We start from the raw sequence: 18,429 nt of genomic DNA, 5'->3' as shown, positions 1-18,429 counted from the left end.
CCATCTCAATGCTTGCGTGCTATGGGAACCTGACGAAGCGGGCGATTTTGATAAAACAGGTATTAGTGAAGACCCCAAAAAAAGCAGACACCAATGAGGGATTTGTAGAACGAAGAAACAAAATATTAAATGGAAAGAATTTAGAACTGATGGATCGTTTGCATTTGGACATGTGGTTGCAAGAGAAATATTTGCTGAACGGTGTAAATGTCCGCTTGAGACTGAATCGCAGCAGTGCAGCTTTCCATTTGTTGGCTGATGGTGATGCTACTACTGGTGGCAATCCCAAAAGCGAAATCGAGGAGGCCAAACTCTACGTACGACGCGTGGAAGTGTTACCTAAAGTGGGAAACGACATCAGTCAGACGTTGAGCAGAACGACCGCCAAGTATCCCATACGACGTGTGGAAGTGAAAACGTTCACCATTCCCGCTAACCAACAATCCATGATCGAAGATCATCTGTTTCAAGGACAGTTACCCAAACGTTTAATCCTTGGTATGGTCCTGAATTCAGCCTTCAACGGAGCCTTCACTCAAAATCCTTTCAACTTTCATCACTTCGACGTGAAGAAAATCGAAGTCAGTCGCGATGGCAAGACCTTGTGTACCCGACCTTTCGAACCTAACTTTGACAAGAAGAATTACTTGAGGTCGTACTTGTCCCTGTACGAAGCCACCGGACAGTTAGGAACCAACACCAGTCATGGCATTACGTACGAAGATTACGCAGAAGGCTATGCTTTGTGGGCTTTCGATTTCACTCCAGACCAGGGCAGCGACGAGGGACATTTCCACCCTATAAAATCCGGCCAGATTCGTGTGGAACTTCAGTTTACAGAACCACTGAAAGAGACAGTGAACGTCATCCTGTATGCAGAATTCGATAATACCATAGAAATCAACAGTTTGAGAGAAGTCATTCTAGACTATTAGAAGCTATGGAAGACTGCTCTCCCTCTTTACCTAGTGGAGAAGCTTTGAAGATGGAATGTGAGGAGACCGTGGAAGTAGAATCCCAACACAAAGACGAAAAGGACATCGTGATCAAGTCGAGATGTCCAGAACAAGAACAGCAATTGGTCTCCTACTGTGCTACATACCTGGCAGACACAATTACGATATGGATGAAGCATGATTACTATGGATGTCAAAACATCAAGCAAGAAGAAAAATTCAACGAATATCTGGACGAAGCTTGGAGTCTGTTTAAAAAAGACGTGTTACGTTGGTGGTATAAAGACTTGCGTGAACATTTCTGTCCTCCATTAACGACTCGAGACATCCATTACATCAATGCCCTCTTTGACAAATTCAAAGAGAAAGTCGAGATCGAAATTGATCACTTATTATCAGGAAAAGAACATTTAGTGACTTATTTTGATCGTGATTTTTCTAGAAACGATGAGAAAGTAAATCGTTGATTTTGTAACTAGTATGCTTATTTTGTTGTCTTCAGATAGGAAACGTAGTGTCCATCCATGACTCAATGACTTGCAACAGTAGAAATCACAGTTTCATTCACAACGTTGCCAACCCTGTTCAAAGTAGAGTGTAAATTGAAAAAAAATGTTTGTCATTTGAAAAAAATGTTTGATGTTATATTGTTGGATTATTGTTAAAAAATGTTAGAGTTCTTGGTTAATGTTAAGTGATTTTGAATAAAAAATGTGTTTTGAAAAAAAAATGCCTTTTTCTTATGTTTGGCTATAAGAATGTTGATTCATGCTCTTTGACTTCTTACTATCCCTCTCATGACACTCATTGAACGTTGCGGCTCGAAAACCGTGAAAGGGATGTTTTCCTTCACGTCCGCACTTTGACTTTAAGAACCGGGTTGTTTCCAGTCTAACCATCCATTGTCGACTCATCCTCCTACAAAGATGTGCTCCAAACTAGCTAAGCTAAACGAAGCCTACGTGAATTTGCATAGGGTCAGACACAGTCTGATACCGAAGCCAGAAGAGATAGAGAATGTGAGAATGTTAAAAGTTACTGAAGACCTGATAGAAGAGCTCTTCAGAGAAGAAGTGAACAGGGAGAAAGAAGAATGGACAGAGAAGTACAGACTTCAGAGACAGCAGCAGCAACAGCAACAACAACAGCAACAGCAGCAGCAGCAGCAGCAACCTGAACCTGACAGAGGCTTTGTCGATTGTCGTATCGACACCAAAGAGTTCTTCTTCTCTTTCCGAAGAAGCAGACCTATCGCCAGAAAGTCTATCCTCAGAGGACATCGCATTTTTAGAAACTAAAAGATTGCCATAGCAAACAAAAAAAAAAAACAGCCCTTTTCAGGGCTACCCCAATACTCTAGAAAAGAAATAACCATCAATTTGCCAATGTGTGTAGGTAGAGTAGTGTGAATATAAACACTGACTCTTTTTTTTAATAGTGCGAGTGTATGTGTTTGTGTGTTTGTGTTTGTAACATCTCACGTACGTTGGTGTGGATAGTAGATTAAGATCATGTTTTTTGGCTGTTTGAGGTGTGGGGAGAGTATATTTCGGGGGGGGGGGGGTTGATTGGATTGCTTTGCGTATAAGAATAGTATATTGAAGTGATTAATGAAAAAAATTTTTAGAATAGGAATGGGTAGTATAAAAAAGTGAGTGAGTGTTTCTTTTAGGTCCGCGCGTTGTTTGGTCATGATCTAGGCAAGATCAATTTTATGTTTTTAGGGGGATGTTTTCCTTCACGTCCGCACTTTTAGTATAAATTGAAACTCGTTCGGCAGTCCAGCTACCCTTGTTGATTGATCAACACCAGAATGAACACCAGACAAGCGAAACTGTTGAAACTTCATGTGCATCTGGATTATGCCAGGCGCCTGTTGAATGAACTGGCCGCGGAAGCCATTGTGGAAGATAAGATGGAAGGATGAAAGAGGGGGAGAGAAGAAACAAAGAAGAGGAGGAGAGAAGATACAAAGAAGAGGCGGAGAGAAGATACAAAGAAGAGGAGGAGGAGAGAAGAAACAAAGAAGAGGAGGAAAAGGAGAGAAGAAGAAGAAATTTCAGAATCCCAGAGACAGAAAATTGGGATTCTGAAGCTATTTATCCTCCCTCTGCTCTCTCCCCAAAGAAAGTAAAAAGCAACTGGAGAACAAGATGTGTATGTGGCGCCAGGCCTGGAAGGTGCCATCATTAACCAGGTGTCCATGAAGTTCCAAAAAACAGCCCTTTTCAGGGCTACCCAATACTCTAGAAAAGAAATAACCATCAATTTGCCAATGTGTGTAGGTAGAGTAGTGTGAATATAAACACTGACTCTTTTTTCATAGTGCGAGTGTATGTGTTTGTGTGTTTGTGTTTGTAACCGCTCACGTAAGTTTGTGTGAATAGTAGATTATGGGTTTGTTTATTGTTTCTTAGCGTATGTGGAGAGTATAGTTTGGGTTTTGTAACCGCTCACGTACGATTGTGTGGATAGTAGATTATGGATTTTGTTTATTGTTTCTTAGCGTATGTGGAGAGTATAGTTTGGGTTTTGTAACCGCTCACGTACGATTGTGTGGATAGTAGATTATGGATTTTGTTTTAATGATTTGGGTGTGTAAATAGTAGATTTGGGGTTTGTTTATTGTTTCTTAGCGTATGTGGAGAGTATAGTTCGGGTTTTGTAACAGCTCACGTACGATTGTGTGGATCGTAGATTATGGATTTTGTTTTAATGATTTGCGTGTGTAAATAGTAGATTTGGGGTTTGTTTATTGTTGCTTCACTTATGTGGATAGTATATTATATGAAATGAGAAAAGTAGGGGGATGTTTTCCTTCACGTCCGCGCGTTGTTTGGTCATGATCTAGGTAAGATCAATTTTATGTTTTTAGGGGATGTTTTCCTTCACGTCCGTACTTTAACTATAAGAACCCACAAGGTTTGATGTTCGAACCATTCTACGGAATAATAAAAACGAAGATGGTGGTTGCAAGTGAGTTGTTCAACAATTTGGTACATATATACAATTGGATAATGGATGGTATCTATGTAGTGGAAAGACTAGAAAAAGAATGGAAGATAGCAGAGTATCTGGACTACGTAAAATGCCTAAACGTAGCAAAAGAAGTGATAGCAGAAATGATAGAAGAGGAGGAAAAGAGATTGAGAGGTATGATAAATCCCACCTATGTCTGAGTGGGAAGCCTAAAGGAAGCACTTGACAATGCAAGCAAAGTCAGGTGCTTTCTTGAAAATATGTCACATGGGACAGAGTGCTCTTTTGTGGAGAGAGGTCAGGAAAGACTGAGGAAAGGAGAGGAGTTGATGAGAAAAGTGATGGAGGTAGAGGTAAACAAGATTAAAGAGAGATGGAAAAAGAAAGAAAAGATCAGGAAAACAAAAAGAAACAGGCTGATTTTGAAAGGCTAAATCAGAATTGGATCAAAGTCCAGGAAAAGTTTAGAGCCTTGGGCCATCCAGACTGGATGCCAGAGGAGAAAAAGAAGAAGAAAGGAATAATGGAAAAAGTGAGGACTTGGTGGAAGAAGTGGAGGAGTTAGAAGAAGAAGAAGAAGAAACCCAAAAGGCCCTTTTCAGGCCACCCACATTTCTCGAAAAGAGATAGCCTTTCGATTGCCTACCCCATTTTTAAATTTTTTTTTTAAAAAGAAACCATGTTCAATTCCCCTTGTCCCTAAAGTAGTTTTTTTTCTAACATGTTCAATTCCAATTTGTCCCTAGACAAACCCAGACTCTATTCCCATGTTCAATTCCCCTTGTCCCTAGACAGACCCAAACTCTATTCCCCATGTTCAATTGCCTTTGTCCCTAGAATCGATATTTTTTTTTCCATTGTTCGAATGCCTTTGTCGCTAAAATCAATATTTCCTTTTTTTCCTTTCTCCAATGTTAAATTCCATTGTCGCTAATCTTACCCAGGGTTTTTTGCCCGTGTTAAATTTCCATTGTCGCTAATCTTACCCAGGGTGGTTAATGTTAAATTTCCATTGTCGCTAATCTTACCCAGGGGGTGTTTTTAATGCTAATTCCCATTGTCGCTAATCTCACCCCATTCACTACTCTCGTCGTCACCATACAGTTGGGATACAGACTTTGAGTGGCAACCATTAGCAGCATTTGAACCTGTCTTTATGGTTTTCGTACGTACAATCGTGATGAAGAGTGCACCAAAGTCATGTGAACGTGATCCAGTTCCAACATCACTGCTGCTTGAGTGCTTAGATCCAGTATTGCCTTCACTAACTGATGTTATTAATACCTCTCTCTCATCTGGGGATTTCCCATCATTTTTCAAAACTGCCGTTGTAAAGCCTCTGCTGAAGAAAGCAACACTAGACCATAACGATTTAAAGAACTACCGCCCAGTTTCTAATCTCCCATTCATTTCAAAAATCTTAGAAAAGGTTGTTCTATCCCAGCTTGTATCTCATCTAAATTCAAGCAGTCTTTTTAGCAATGTACAATCTACTATTCGCCCTTGCCACAGTACTGAAACTACTCTTCTAAAAGTAGTTAATGACATTCTCTCTGCGTTGGATAGCGGAGAGATTACAGTCCTCACCCTCCTTGATTTGTCTGCAGCATTTGACACAATAGGCCATGATATATTACTTCACCGTCTCCAGCATGTATTTGGCATTTATGATACAGCCTTACTGTGGTTCAAGTCCTACTTGGTCAACAGGACACAAATTGTATCTGCGAATGGAATACACTCCAGCCCAGTTGATCTATGTTGTGGTGTTCAACAGGGATCTGTTCTTGGACCTGTTCTCTTCATTCTGTACACTCAGTCGCTCTCAAGTGTCATAGATCATCATCCAGTGTCTCACCAGTTGTACGCTGATGACACCCAGCTATACAAATCTAGCCACCCAACTGAAGTTGATGCTACCATCCAAGGTGTAGAGAGGAGCATTTCTGATGTGAAATCATGGATGGCTTGTAACAAGCTGCAGATGAATGATGATAAAACTGAGGCCATTCTGATCATAACACAAAGACTTTCTCATTCACATCCTTTACCTCAAACAATAAATATCAAAAACGCCAACATTAAATCCACACAATCAGTACGAAACCTAGGTGTTACTCTGGACAGTACTCTCACATTGCACCAACATGTCATGAACATATGCAAGGCTGCATCTATTGAGCTGAAACGCATCAGCTCCATTCGCAAATATCTTTCAGTTGATGCCACTAAAACACTTGTGTATTCATTAGTACTTTCAAGACTGGGCTATTGTAACTCAATTATGTCTGGTTCATCTCAATATCTACTCCAAAAACTTCAAAAAGTTCAAAACACAGCTGCTCGGATCATACTTAGAGTACCACGATCAGAGCACACTTGCCCGCTGCTCTGTACCCTACACTGGATATCCATTCGATCCAGAATCAAACACAAAATGTGTTCTCTGTGCTACATTTCACTGTCGGACTCTAGTCCAACATGCCTATCTGACCTCACCCATGTGTACACACCAGCCAGATACTTACGCTCCTCTTCTGACAATCGTATACTCATTATTCCCACTATGAAAACAAAGTCATATGGACAGCGTTCTTTTGCATACCAGGGCCCAGCAACGTGGAATGAATTGCCCACTGAACTTAGACACAAAAACACAGTGATCACATTCAAGAGGGCTCTCAAAACTCACTTATTTCGACAGCAAGAACAAACTTAAAAACCTAATAATGTTTCCTACCTGAAATATTCTCAGCATGTTTTTTTATGTTTTAATGTTTTTCTAATTTCTTGTTGTTTGTTTTTGTAATAATATTATTATGTTTCTTATCTTATACGTATTGTCTAATGTTGTAAATCGCTTAGAGCTTCTAAAGATTATGCGCTATACAAAGTCATCATTATTATTATTATATGTAACAAAATGTATATATATAGTACTGATTGGGAATTATATTAAATATCAGCATGTATGTATTCCTACACCATATACAAGCTGCAAAGATGGATATTTATCCATTTTTTTAGAGAAAATATCTTTGAAAGTCAAAATGAGACCTCATTTAAAATACATGAAAACAAATTTCTATGAATTATTGCGCCCTTTGGTCAATCAAACTATTCATTTTGGATCCAAGCAGTTAATTTATGTGTTTATGATGGGGGTGACTTTCTAAGTAACACATACCTCCTGGTATAGCTTTCTGTAATTGTTTATACCCACATTTATATGATATTTAATCAAAGGACAGAAATGCAAACTTTATACTAGATGCTACTCAAGTTGTCTACTAAATCATTTTAAACTGTCAGAGAATGAAATACAAGTCAAGGGATAAAATATACTTTCACCTGGTATATGTACCCTTGGATGTAAGAAAACAGCAAAATGATATAAGTTGGACACAAAAAAAAAAGATTCCGTTTAATTGTTCAGCTGGTTAAGACATTGATTGATGTAGTGCGGCATTGTGGCCTGAGCTGATATTATGGGAATTCTAATTAACCATTTTACTTTATGCATTATTAATTACTACTAATAATTGTTAAATGTTATTCTAAAGATTACACCAGAAATATTTAAACAGATTATTTGAATTTAACTTTGTACTACTGATCTTTACATGGTTACGTATCCCACATAAGCAAATATCCATATATTTTAGAATGTTTGGGATCAGACGTTTACACAGTATAGGATGTCATTTTATCTATAGTGAATCTGTATGGCACATATCTGGCTGTGTGCACGTAAAATATCCCAAAATGTTATTTTTATCATGAATATACTAAGGTATGGTAACGACCGCTCCGTTGGCCAAGTGGTTAGAGCGTCCGCCTCGGATGCGGGAGGTCGTGGGTTCGATCCCAGGCCGAGTCATACTAAAGACTTACAAAAATGGTGCTAACAGTTGCCTCGCTTGGCGCTCCACATTAAGAGGTTAGTGTTAGGACTGGTTGGCCTGGTGTCAGGATAATGTGACTGGGTGGGACATCATGCTGCATGTCTGTGGCATGATGCCTGAGTGCTAGACATCACTATAAACTGCCACACTGCAGATATCGTAACGATATGACTGAAAAATTGTTAAAGCTACGTTAAAAAATCCAGAACACATCACATCACAGGTATGGTAACATGTTTTAATTTAGTACTTAGACAGAGTGCGATATTGTAGTTTCGGCTGATATCAGATTCTAATGAATCATTAAACTTGGTAACTATTAACCGAGACTCTTAAAAATACACTAATAATGTTCGAACAGATCATTTGAATTATGTTTGTACATTTGATTTTAATAAGTATATGGCACATGTCTCACACATCCAAATGTCCATCATTGTGTACAAGTTTTGGGGATCAGAATTTTCACATTTATTTGATGCTCTACGACCTATTAATACCTATAGTTGATCTGTAAATCCACATTTTCTTGTACTCACTTGTAATATCCTAGATTGTTATTTCCATCCTGAATAAGACTGCCTATAGTAGTATATTTTAATTTAGTACATTGTCACGTATTTTTCCTCTATAATGGAATGTACTAATGTTTGTCTTGAATTTTATGATACCTGGTGTACCTAATTACTTATTAAGCATGTAAATAAATGGCTAAGTAAAGTTCTGGGAACGTGGTATATTTTTGGGATGATTTTAACACTATAATACATGACCATCGCTTCACATTTCTGAGTGTAACTCTGAGAGCAGCACCATTATTCAGTAAAGAATAGCCTCCCCGGAACTGTGTTTTCATAATACATTGTCACCATTTGTGGTTATCGACATTGAAATGGAATGTATTTTTGCTTAAAAAAAAACGTGGTACTGGTCCCATCAAAATTTTTAATTTGAGTGCCATTATTTATTCTAACAACTGCCTGACTACCGGACACAATAAATGTTGATACTCGTACCTGTCATTGTTTCTTTAGTGTATAAACCTATATGCATTTGAACAGGCATATTGCAATTTGCTGCAAAATTCACTGTGAATTATCTTATTTCACTACCCCTGGGGAAAATGTTATCAGTTGTACAGATCCAAACTATCATTTGTTTTAAATACCATTCATTAGTCAACTTTGCTGACTAAAATTTGTCAGTTTGAATTTTAAAACTTGTATGAAAGTTTAAATTTTCTTTCAAATTTAGTTTTCTAAATTTAAATGTTTATTTAAATTTCTATTAAATTTAAGGTATCAATGTTTGTTAATTTCAAACATATTATGAGACAGTCTTCACCTTGTATTACAATTAAGTTTTACACTTCATTGAAACATTCCTATAATTAAGGAAGATGTAGCAAATATGATGATGGTTTCTCAGAAGCAACTTGCACCCTGTGCAACACCAGCACCACAAACTTTCTGACAGCTGTCACGTGTCTTGTTTGCTAGGAAATTCAAAAAGACTTCATGTATAAAGTTGAAATAGGTGTGGCATTCAAATATAAACGTTTGACTAAAATTGGATATAAATAGTTTGGCATGACTCTAATCAGATCACAATTATCAGTTCGGCTTCAGTACCCAATAATGTTTTCCCAGTCTATTTATAAAGCTTTTTCCTGTCTCCTTTTGGGCATGATACAATAGTTAGAGTTTGAAAATCTTGGTATGGGTTTAAAGTTAATTTGTGTTCTTCAGAATATGAGCTTATGGTGTGGTTGTCTGTGTGTGTTTCTGCGATAGAGCACAGTGAGTAATAAAGCCTTGTGGATGATCCGGAAGTGAAATCTGTGTTAAATTGCACTTTGTTTTGTTTACAGTCCAGCCTGTCAGAAAAATACCAGTGAATCAATGATAAGAACTTTACTGAGAGTTCATCTTTGAAAGTACATTATAATGAGATATGCTTTATTATCATTTGGACACAAAGAAAATTCCGGTACTAAGAAACAAATGTAGAGAATATTAGTAGTACAATTAATTGTGTTCTGATTCCAGATCACGGACCTTTTAGGTATCTGTTAGGTCTATTTGTTTTATACCTACATCTCTATTTTAGTTTCTTCATTTATAGGCAACATAGGGATATATGCAGTGCACGTTCTTTTAATTTAAAAAAAAAAACGAATGATAAATTTACATTGAGAGCAGCAGTACAAGGTAACGATCTAAAGCAATATAACTACAAATATTTGCCACGCCTTTGTATCAACGATTTTCATTGGTTAAAATCGAATCAAATATGGCAGAAAAACGGATAGCATTAGTTTGTAACACCAGAAATTAAATATGTACTTATTCATGAGTACTTCTTTATGATTTTATAACATTTGTAAACGATGGTTAAAATACATCTGTGTAATTTATTTTCTGAGATTCATTATTATTACAACAACTATGCCTAATTAAACGGAATGAACTTCATATTTACTTGAAAATCGATTGTACACTGTAAATGGAGGGTATATGCTTCACTACGGCCCTTCATGCAGCCTGTCATAGATTGTCACGCTGTATGACATCATCAATCCAATAAAATATGACTTTCGGTTCTAAATAAATAGCAAATTACAATTTTTTCTCTTGAAGATGAGATAATATATACAGAAATACCTCGTGCATTCGCGTTTCTGGATTCGCGAATTCACGGATTCGCGAAATTTTCATTGGTACCCTCTACGTACATGTTTTCTTTATTTTATTGAATTGAACCTTCGTTATATGACTTCTGTGACATATGAAGTTTACCTAGTTTACCTTCCTGACAATGACAAAGAAAACGTCAGTCATTAAGTTTACAGTCCCATTCGTTACTTGGTTTTACCTTACTGTGAGTGCAAAAGAAAACGGCAGCCAATGAATTAGTATAGGGGTAATATTAGTATACATGTACCGTACTGTAAATGCGCTAGTGTGGCAAATACCCATTAGGCGATACTGTACTCTATTTTTACGTCAACCATTTATTTCTCTTTTTAAGGGTAATGTATTAAGCTAACTTTTAAATGAAATTAAAGTGATTTGGGAGCATGATTTGGGTCATATTTAGGGTTTAACCCCTAGAAATAAGCATTTATTAGCATTTTTAGTGACTCGTACCAAACATTCGCGATTCCTCCTGATTCGCGACTGGTTCTGGAACCTAACCTCGCGAATGTTCGAGGTATTACTGTATTGCCATAAGAACACCATTAAAACTATCACAGAATGAATAAGACCAATATTTTCAAAATGTGTCCTAGTGTCAGTTCTCATATATTGAATATATGTAATGATACTAGAGGCGTCGTAACTATTGACTGTGATATTAATGGTACTAAAGGCGTCATACCTGTTGACTGTGATATTAATGGTACTAAAGGCGTCATAACTATTGACTGTGATATTAATGGTACTAAAGGTGTCATAACTATTGACTGTGATATTAATGGTACTAAAGGCGTCATAACTATTGACTGTGATATTAATGGTACTAAAGGCGTCATAACTGTTGACTGTGATGCATATTAGTTCTAATTTGACATGATTTATTCATTTTATTATAATTTTTGTTTTAAGGCTTAGGAATATTTAGGTTCAGCAATACTTCGGATAGCCACGAAATCCAATCAACGGGATCGAGAGAAGGACTAAAACAGAAACAAGTAGTCATACCATCCTAAAAATCTTCAGTCAAAAACCTGATGCACACAAATTATGGGATTTGTCTTACAAATTACGTCAGCTCAGTTGTCCAAATAATGTTTTGTTCGACTTTTAGAAAGTAAGTATCATCGGAAGAGTATGCTAAAATCCGATGAGACTACCATTGCTTTACTGAGAATAATGATAAACAATAACACAATAATAACATAGTTCGTGATGTATAGAAATTTATTTTTGTTTACATCTTGTCAAATACACAACGTCAGACTTGTGCGTAGTAATGGTAACTATTTTATATTTTCATATTAGTGGTATCCTATCTGAAGAAAGGTTCTTGGTAATAAACGAGAATATGCATTGAAAGGGAACTATATATATATATATATATATATATATATATATATATATATATATATATATATATATATACATACATACATACATACATATATATATATATATATATATATATATATATATATATATATATATATATATATATATATATATATATATATATATATATATATATATATATATATATATATATATATATATATATATAATTTCTGTCTGCATTATGTCTCAGAAACGTGAATGGATGAAACTGTTCCACTGAAGATCCTGTTTCCTGAAATGAATCATTCCAGCAGATTATAAACCAAGCTAACTTTCATAATATCATAACAAATGTGCTTCGTGAATGTTTGACGTTTCTTTCGATCGAATGTGAATGTGCCACTATACATATACAGGCACATGAAGCAATATATATTAATGTTTAACACACACACACACACACACACACACACACACACACACACACACATATATATATATATATATATATATATATATATATATATATATATATATATATATATATATATATATATCACGCAAATATTAATATAAATTGTTATAAGCATCTATACATATAAGTGAGCGTGTAGCTACAACTAATTGAAAGATTATTTGCTGTAAATACTGAACTCCGATCTCAATGGATGTTGTGAAGGGGAGTAATCACAATAGGTCTGTACTGGAAAAGTTAAGAGATATTCTGCAGTTACGACCCTTCTATTCACATTTTACCAGTAAGAATACCGATTATGGTTCTAAAATATGTTTGAAGAGAGTTATGTAATCAAGAATATCACTGACCCACATAATAAAACTATGTTCCTCAAATTAAAGTGTGCACACCCGTCCTAGAAAACCAGTACCTTAATGCGTCTTCCTATCTCAGGAAGGAAATAAATGCTATCCAATGTTGACTTCAAGGTTTCCATCGTTGACTTCGAAAAAGAGAATGTAGTGATCTGAAATTAATCTGACAAGAAGAATATTCTCGATGCACATGAACAAACTGAAAAAGGTTCCTCGCTATAAAGTGTGCACGCTTGTCATGGAAATCCAATACGATAATGCGTCTTCCTATCTGAGATAGGGACACAATGCTAGGCAATCTGTGTGTGTGTGTGTGTGTGTGTTCCTATAAATTTCTCTCTTTGAGCAGACTTCTGTAACCTAAAACATAACTGACGCACATGATGAAACTACAAAATTCAAAGCTGCCCACTTATCCTAGAAATCCAATAACTTCGTGCGTCTTCCTTTCTGTAGAAACGAAAAGGCCTCAAAGTTCTGTAAACTCCCTTTGAAGAGACATCCGCGTTCTGAAATCTGTGTTTTTTGAAAGAGTGTTCTCTAATTAAGAATATGACTATGACGTACATGGTAAAACTATGTTCCTCAAATCAAGGTGTGCATATTTGCCATAGAAATCGAATAAATTAATGTGATTCACTGAGAAGGGAATAAATGCTGAAGTCAATGTTTCCATCGTTAAAATTTGTGTCTTTGAAAATTTGTTCCATCCGATAATGAAGGGACTACAGTACCATCCGTCGAATGGTGAAATTGATAAGAGAAAAAGAAACTTACTGATTGATGGGAGTAATCCAATAAGTATTTGTCCTAGAAATCAAATTAGTAATTGTCCTAGATATCCAATAAGTAAATGTTTCTTCCTCTCTGAATAATGGAACAAATACGCGGCAATCCAATAACTTAATGCGTATCCTTCTGAGGAAAGAAATATATGCCATCCAATGCTGACTTCAAGGTTTCCATCGTTGAAAAATGCGTCTTTGAGACAATGTTCCATCCGAAAATAAATAGCCCGCAGTATCATGCGTAGAATCATTAAATTAATCCGACAAGAAAATGATTACTGAATAATGTGATGTATACAACGATGTGCATCAAATTAAAGTGTGCACACTATTCCTTGAAACTGAATAATTTAATGCTTAGTCCCCTGTGAGGAAGAGGACAAATCTCACCAATATTGACGGCAAGGTTTCCAACGTTGAAAATGAGTGTATTTTTATAAATATCTTCCATCCCATAATTAGAGACTGCAGTGGATTTCTGAAATGAATGCAACAAGAATAATATTATTGATGTAAATGATAAAACTATGTTCCTCGCAATAAAGGGTATACATGTGTCTAAGGAATCCAATAAGTCCTTGCCTCTTCCACTCTAAGTGAATAAATGGCATTCATTGTTGACATCAAGGTTTCTAACATTGAAAATACTCTCTCCGAAAATATGGTCCCTCCTCTCCTAAAGATAGTGCATTGCCATCCGTGAGGTTCTGACATTAACCCGACAAGAAGATAATGCATATGATAAAACTATGTTCCTCACAACAATGTGTGCATACTTGTCCAAGCCATTCAATAACATAATGCGACTTTCTCTCTGAGGAATGGAATAAAGGGAAGCAGTCTTGACGTCCATGTTTTCCGTCGTTGAGCACGTTGTGTATGTGTGCATGTGTGTGCGCGCACGTGTGTGTGTGTGTGTGTGTGTTCAATACAAGATCTGAAATCTGTGTTTGAAGAAAGTTCTCTAATTATTATCATTGATGCTCTAGAATGCCACTAATGCACATGACAATACTATGTTCCTCAAATTAAAGTGTGCACGCTTGTCCTAGAAATCTAATAACTTTATGAGTCTTTCTCTCTGAGGAATATTGTATCATCAAAAAAAAGTTCCATCCAGTAATAAAGAGACTGAATTACCGTAAGTGGAATTCTGAAAGTGATCCGGAAACAGACAATTACTGATATATATGATAAAAGTATGTTGATCACAATAAAGTGTGCACACTTGTTCTAGAAATCTAATAAATTCACGAGTCTTCCTCTGTGAGGAAGGGAATAAATGCAACGCAATCTTGACCCCAATGTTTTCCATTGCTGAAGAAATTGTGTTTGTGTCAGTATTCAACGAAAATTGTGTTTGAATGGAGTTCTGTAATCAAGAGTATGTATGTGGCACATAACAAATTAATGTATTTCAAATTATAAAGTGAACACTTGTCCTTAAAATCCAATAACTTAATGCACCTTCCTCTCTTAGTAAGGGATTAAATGCTATCCAATGTTGACATCATGGTTTCGAACGTTGAAAATAGTGTATGTCTTTGAAAACATTTTCCATTCGATAATAAAGAGACTGCATTGCCAACCGTGGAGTTCTGAAATTAATGCTACAAGAAGAATATTATTGATGCATATAATAAACCTCCCAACAAAGTGTGCATACTTGTCCTAGAAATTCAACAAGATAATATGTCTTCCTCTACGAGGAAGGGAATATTTGCAAAGCAATGTTGACGTCAAGGTTTTTTTTTATTGTTGAACAAATTGTGTTTGTATATGTGCTCAAAGAAAGGTCTGCAATCTGTGTTTAGACAGAGTTCTGGAATCGGAAACATCACTAATGTACATTACAAAACTGTGTTCCTGAAACTGAAGTGTGCACACTTGTCCTAGAAATCCAATAACTTAATGCGTCTCGTTCTCTGGGAAATCGAGCAAATGACATCCAATGTTGACGTCAGGGTTTCCATCATTGAAAAATCTGTCTTTGACAAAGTGTTCCATCCTGTCCTAAAGAGACTACAGTAATGTCCATCGAGATCTAAAATTAATCCGACCAGAAGAATGTGATTGATTGAAATGATAAAACCATGTTCATCGCAATAAAGTGTGCACACTTGTTCTTGAAATCTAAGAAGTGAACGAGGAAGGAGATAAATGCAATGCAATCTTGACATCAATGTTTTCCATCGTTGAACAAGATTTATTGTATGCGTGTTCAAAGAAAGTTCTGAAATCTGTGTTTGAAAAGAGTTCTTAATAAAAAATATGACCGAAGAAGGGAATATATGTCATACAATTTTGACATCAAGGTTTTCTTTATTGAACAAAGCTTTATGAAGATTTGACTTTTGTCGAAACAAGTCCTTCTGTCAAAATCATTTATGAAGATTTGTATTTTGTCTGAAGCGGCTCCATGAATATTATTTAAGACAATATGACCTTTGTTCAATGAGGCTCTATTAACATTATTTACGAAGAATTAACTTTTATCTAAACACGTTCTGTCAATATTGTTTATGAAGATTTGTCTTTTGTCTGAAGTATCTGCATCAATATTATTGAAGAAATCATGACTTTTTGCTCAAAGAGGCTCTATCAACATTATTTATGAAGGTTAAAAAACGCCAGATAAATAGTAGTTACGAATCAATGTACTTTCCTCTACTCTTTTATAAAGTCTCTACCGATACTGTAGTACACTGTAGAGACCAAACATACTTAGCAGTTATTAATATTATTATGGCATATCTATGATTTGACAATATTTTCCAAATCAGACTCAGAAAACTTTGATTACTTTTTATGAGTCATCAATTGAACTGAAAACACAAAGAAAGAGGTAATTGTTAATTTGTTCATAAATTGCAGTGCTTACATACACACTCCATAGAACAGATTTCTTTGAATATGCCAGTGTAGCCTCCGGACGGGAAGTCATTATCACAAGATAATTTCAACGATACAAATTAACTCTTAATTGGTCAAATTGGCTTCTGCCAGTTTAATTAAATCTAAACTTTTGTTATTCTGCACATTGGCCACGGCTGACCAAAATATGAAAAAGTTTAAAGTCGTGGGGGAAAATAAGGCGTCAGGGAGACGCATCACATAGAGAAACAGTGCATCCTTTCAAGCTTTCACGCGTATTTGACCCTGAAGCTAGGACACTGAGATTACAGTTTGTAATTCAGTTTCTGATTTGTTTCAATTGAATCCAATTAGTTTTACTCTGTAATCCATCAACGATATACCATGCCTATTTTGTTTCTTAATCAGATCTATTAGGGTCACTTAATATGAACATATAATTGTTTCTTGAATAATGCTAGACAGCTACTATTGCCCCTCTAATATTTATTACAGCCATTGTATTCAAGAATAGCATATTAGATAATGCAGCCATTTTCATGTCATGTCCCGACAGGCCATTCTTTTTTTTCCTTTCTCTGTTCGATAATTTACACAGTATCATATTGTTTTCTTCTAGACAAAAAATATATGTTTCTTACACACTACAAAGATCAAAACATTCAGTGACGCTTTTCTTTAAATATATTTTGTGTCAGGAAAACGTTAATTATTAAACCCAAGGAAATATAAAAACCAATGTCAGTGATATATATAAATCTTAGAGATTCAGTGTTCAACTTTATGTTGAGAACGAGCTCTTGCTGTAAAGCATTTATTGTCTGTAGCTTGAATTTAGAATAACAAAATGCAAACGTTGAACCCATCATATTTAAGTTGTGTCTAGGATGCAGTCCTTCGTTTGTTACATGAAGAATAACATCCCCTTGTGTCTTTATACAAACTGTCTAACTTCACTCTTAAATCAACATCACCCACATTCTTATGATTCAGTATTATTAGAAGATCGTAAAGTACCTTAAATCCAGACATTGGATTAGTATTCTGCATCAAATGAATCTTCTTTCTTTTTTCCCCCAATTATAATCGATTTTCCCCTTTTATGCCATCCTTCCTGACGTGTTATACTCATTTCTATCCAGCATTGAACGATCTATTTTTTTTTTATATTTCGGTTATTACTTCATCAGGAGTACCACTGAAATGGAAGACCCTGTTTTGTTTATTTCATTTTTCACCGCATTTATTTCTGTTGAAAACTCTTGATTCAAATCTGCTAAATTATTCTGTCACATTTCATAATTCTGTTTGTTTCCTCAATGCTATATTGAACAACCAGTTATATTGAACAACTTGTTTATTTCAGCTTTCATAGCATATGTTTCTGTTCGAAACTCTTGATTCAAATCTGCTAAATCATTCTGTCACATTTCATAACTATGTTTCCTCAATGTTATTTTGAAGAAAGTGTTGTGCACCATTATTACGTAGACTAGACACCAGTTATCAGGTCGGATGTCTCAGTGCTAACCTCTATCACGCAGTTCAAGACCTGTTCCTATTGGTCATATGTGCCCAAAATGATTGTTTTGCAGTTCTGCTTCTGGGAATCCTTGGGGTAGAACATCATTAGAAACTTGACGTCTGCAAACCTCTGCTAGTGGCATTCGAAGACGAGTCATTGGGGCTGGGACCGATCTGCTGTTGGAGTCAAACCTTTAGGGTTCCACTACTCGACGAAGCGGTCCCAGACGAGTCAGATTTTTCTTCTGGAATGAGCCCGAAAGCTTAGATCTGATGCCATTTTGAGGCCGAGAATTTAATTTCTTTCAGGCTTGGCTGGGGATCATCGATTCGATGGCTAGTGTTATGATCTATTTCTTCCTGTTGCTCGCTGACGACTTTGAAAACTTCCGATTGACCGAACATGAATTATGTTCTTGTTTAGGGCTATTAGGCATTGAGCAAGTTCTTTAAACCAGCACGGCTGGTTTCCTAATTATCTTACGAGAGGGAAAGAAAGCCAAACTCGAAGTGACTGGTTTGCTGGGGCTGTGATGGT

Source organism: Sinohyriopsis cumingii, chromosome 11 (genome assembly GCF_028554795.1).
Source record: "Sinohyriopsis cumingii isolate HCF-2022 chromosome 11, ASM2855479v2, whole genome shotgun sequence".
Classification (NCBI taxonomy): Eukaryota; Metazoa; Mollusca; class Bivalvia; order Unionida; family Unionidae; genus Sinohyriopsis; species Sinohyriopsis cumingii.
The sequence above is the reverse complement of the archived record's forward strand: the minus strand, read 5'-3'. Positions refer to the sequence as shown.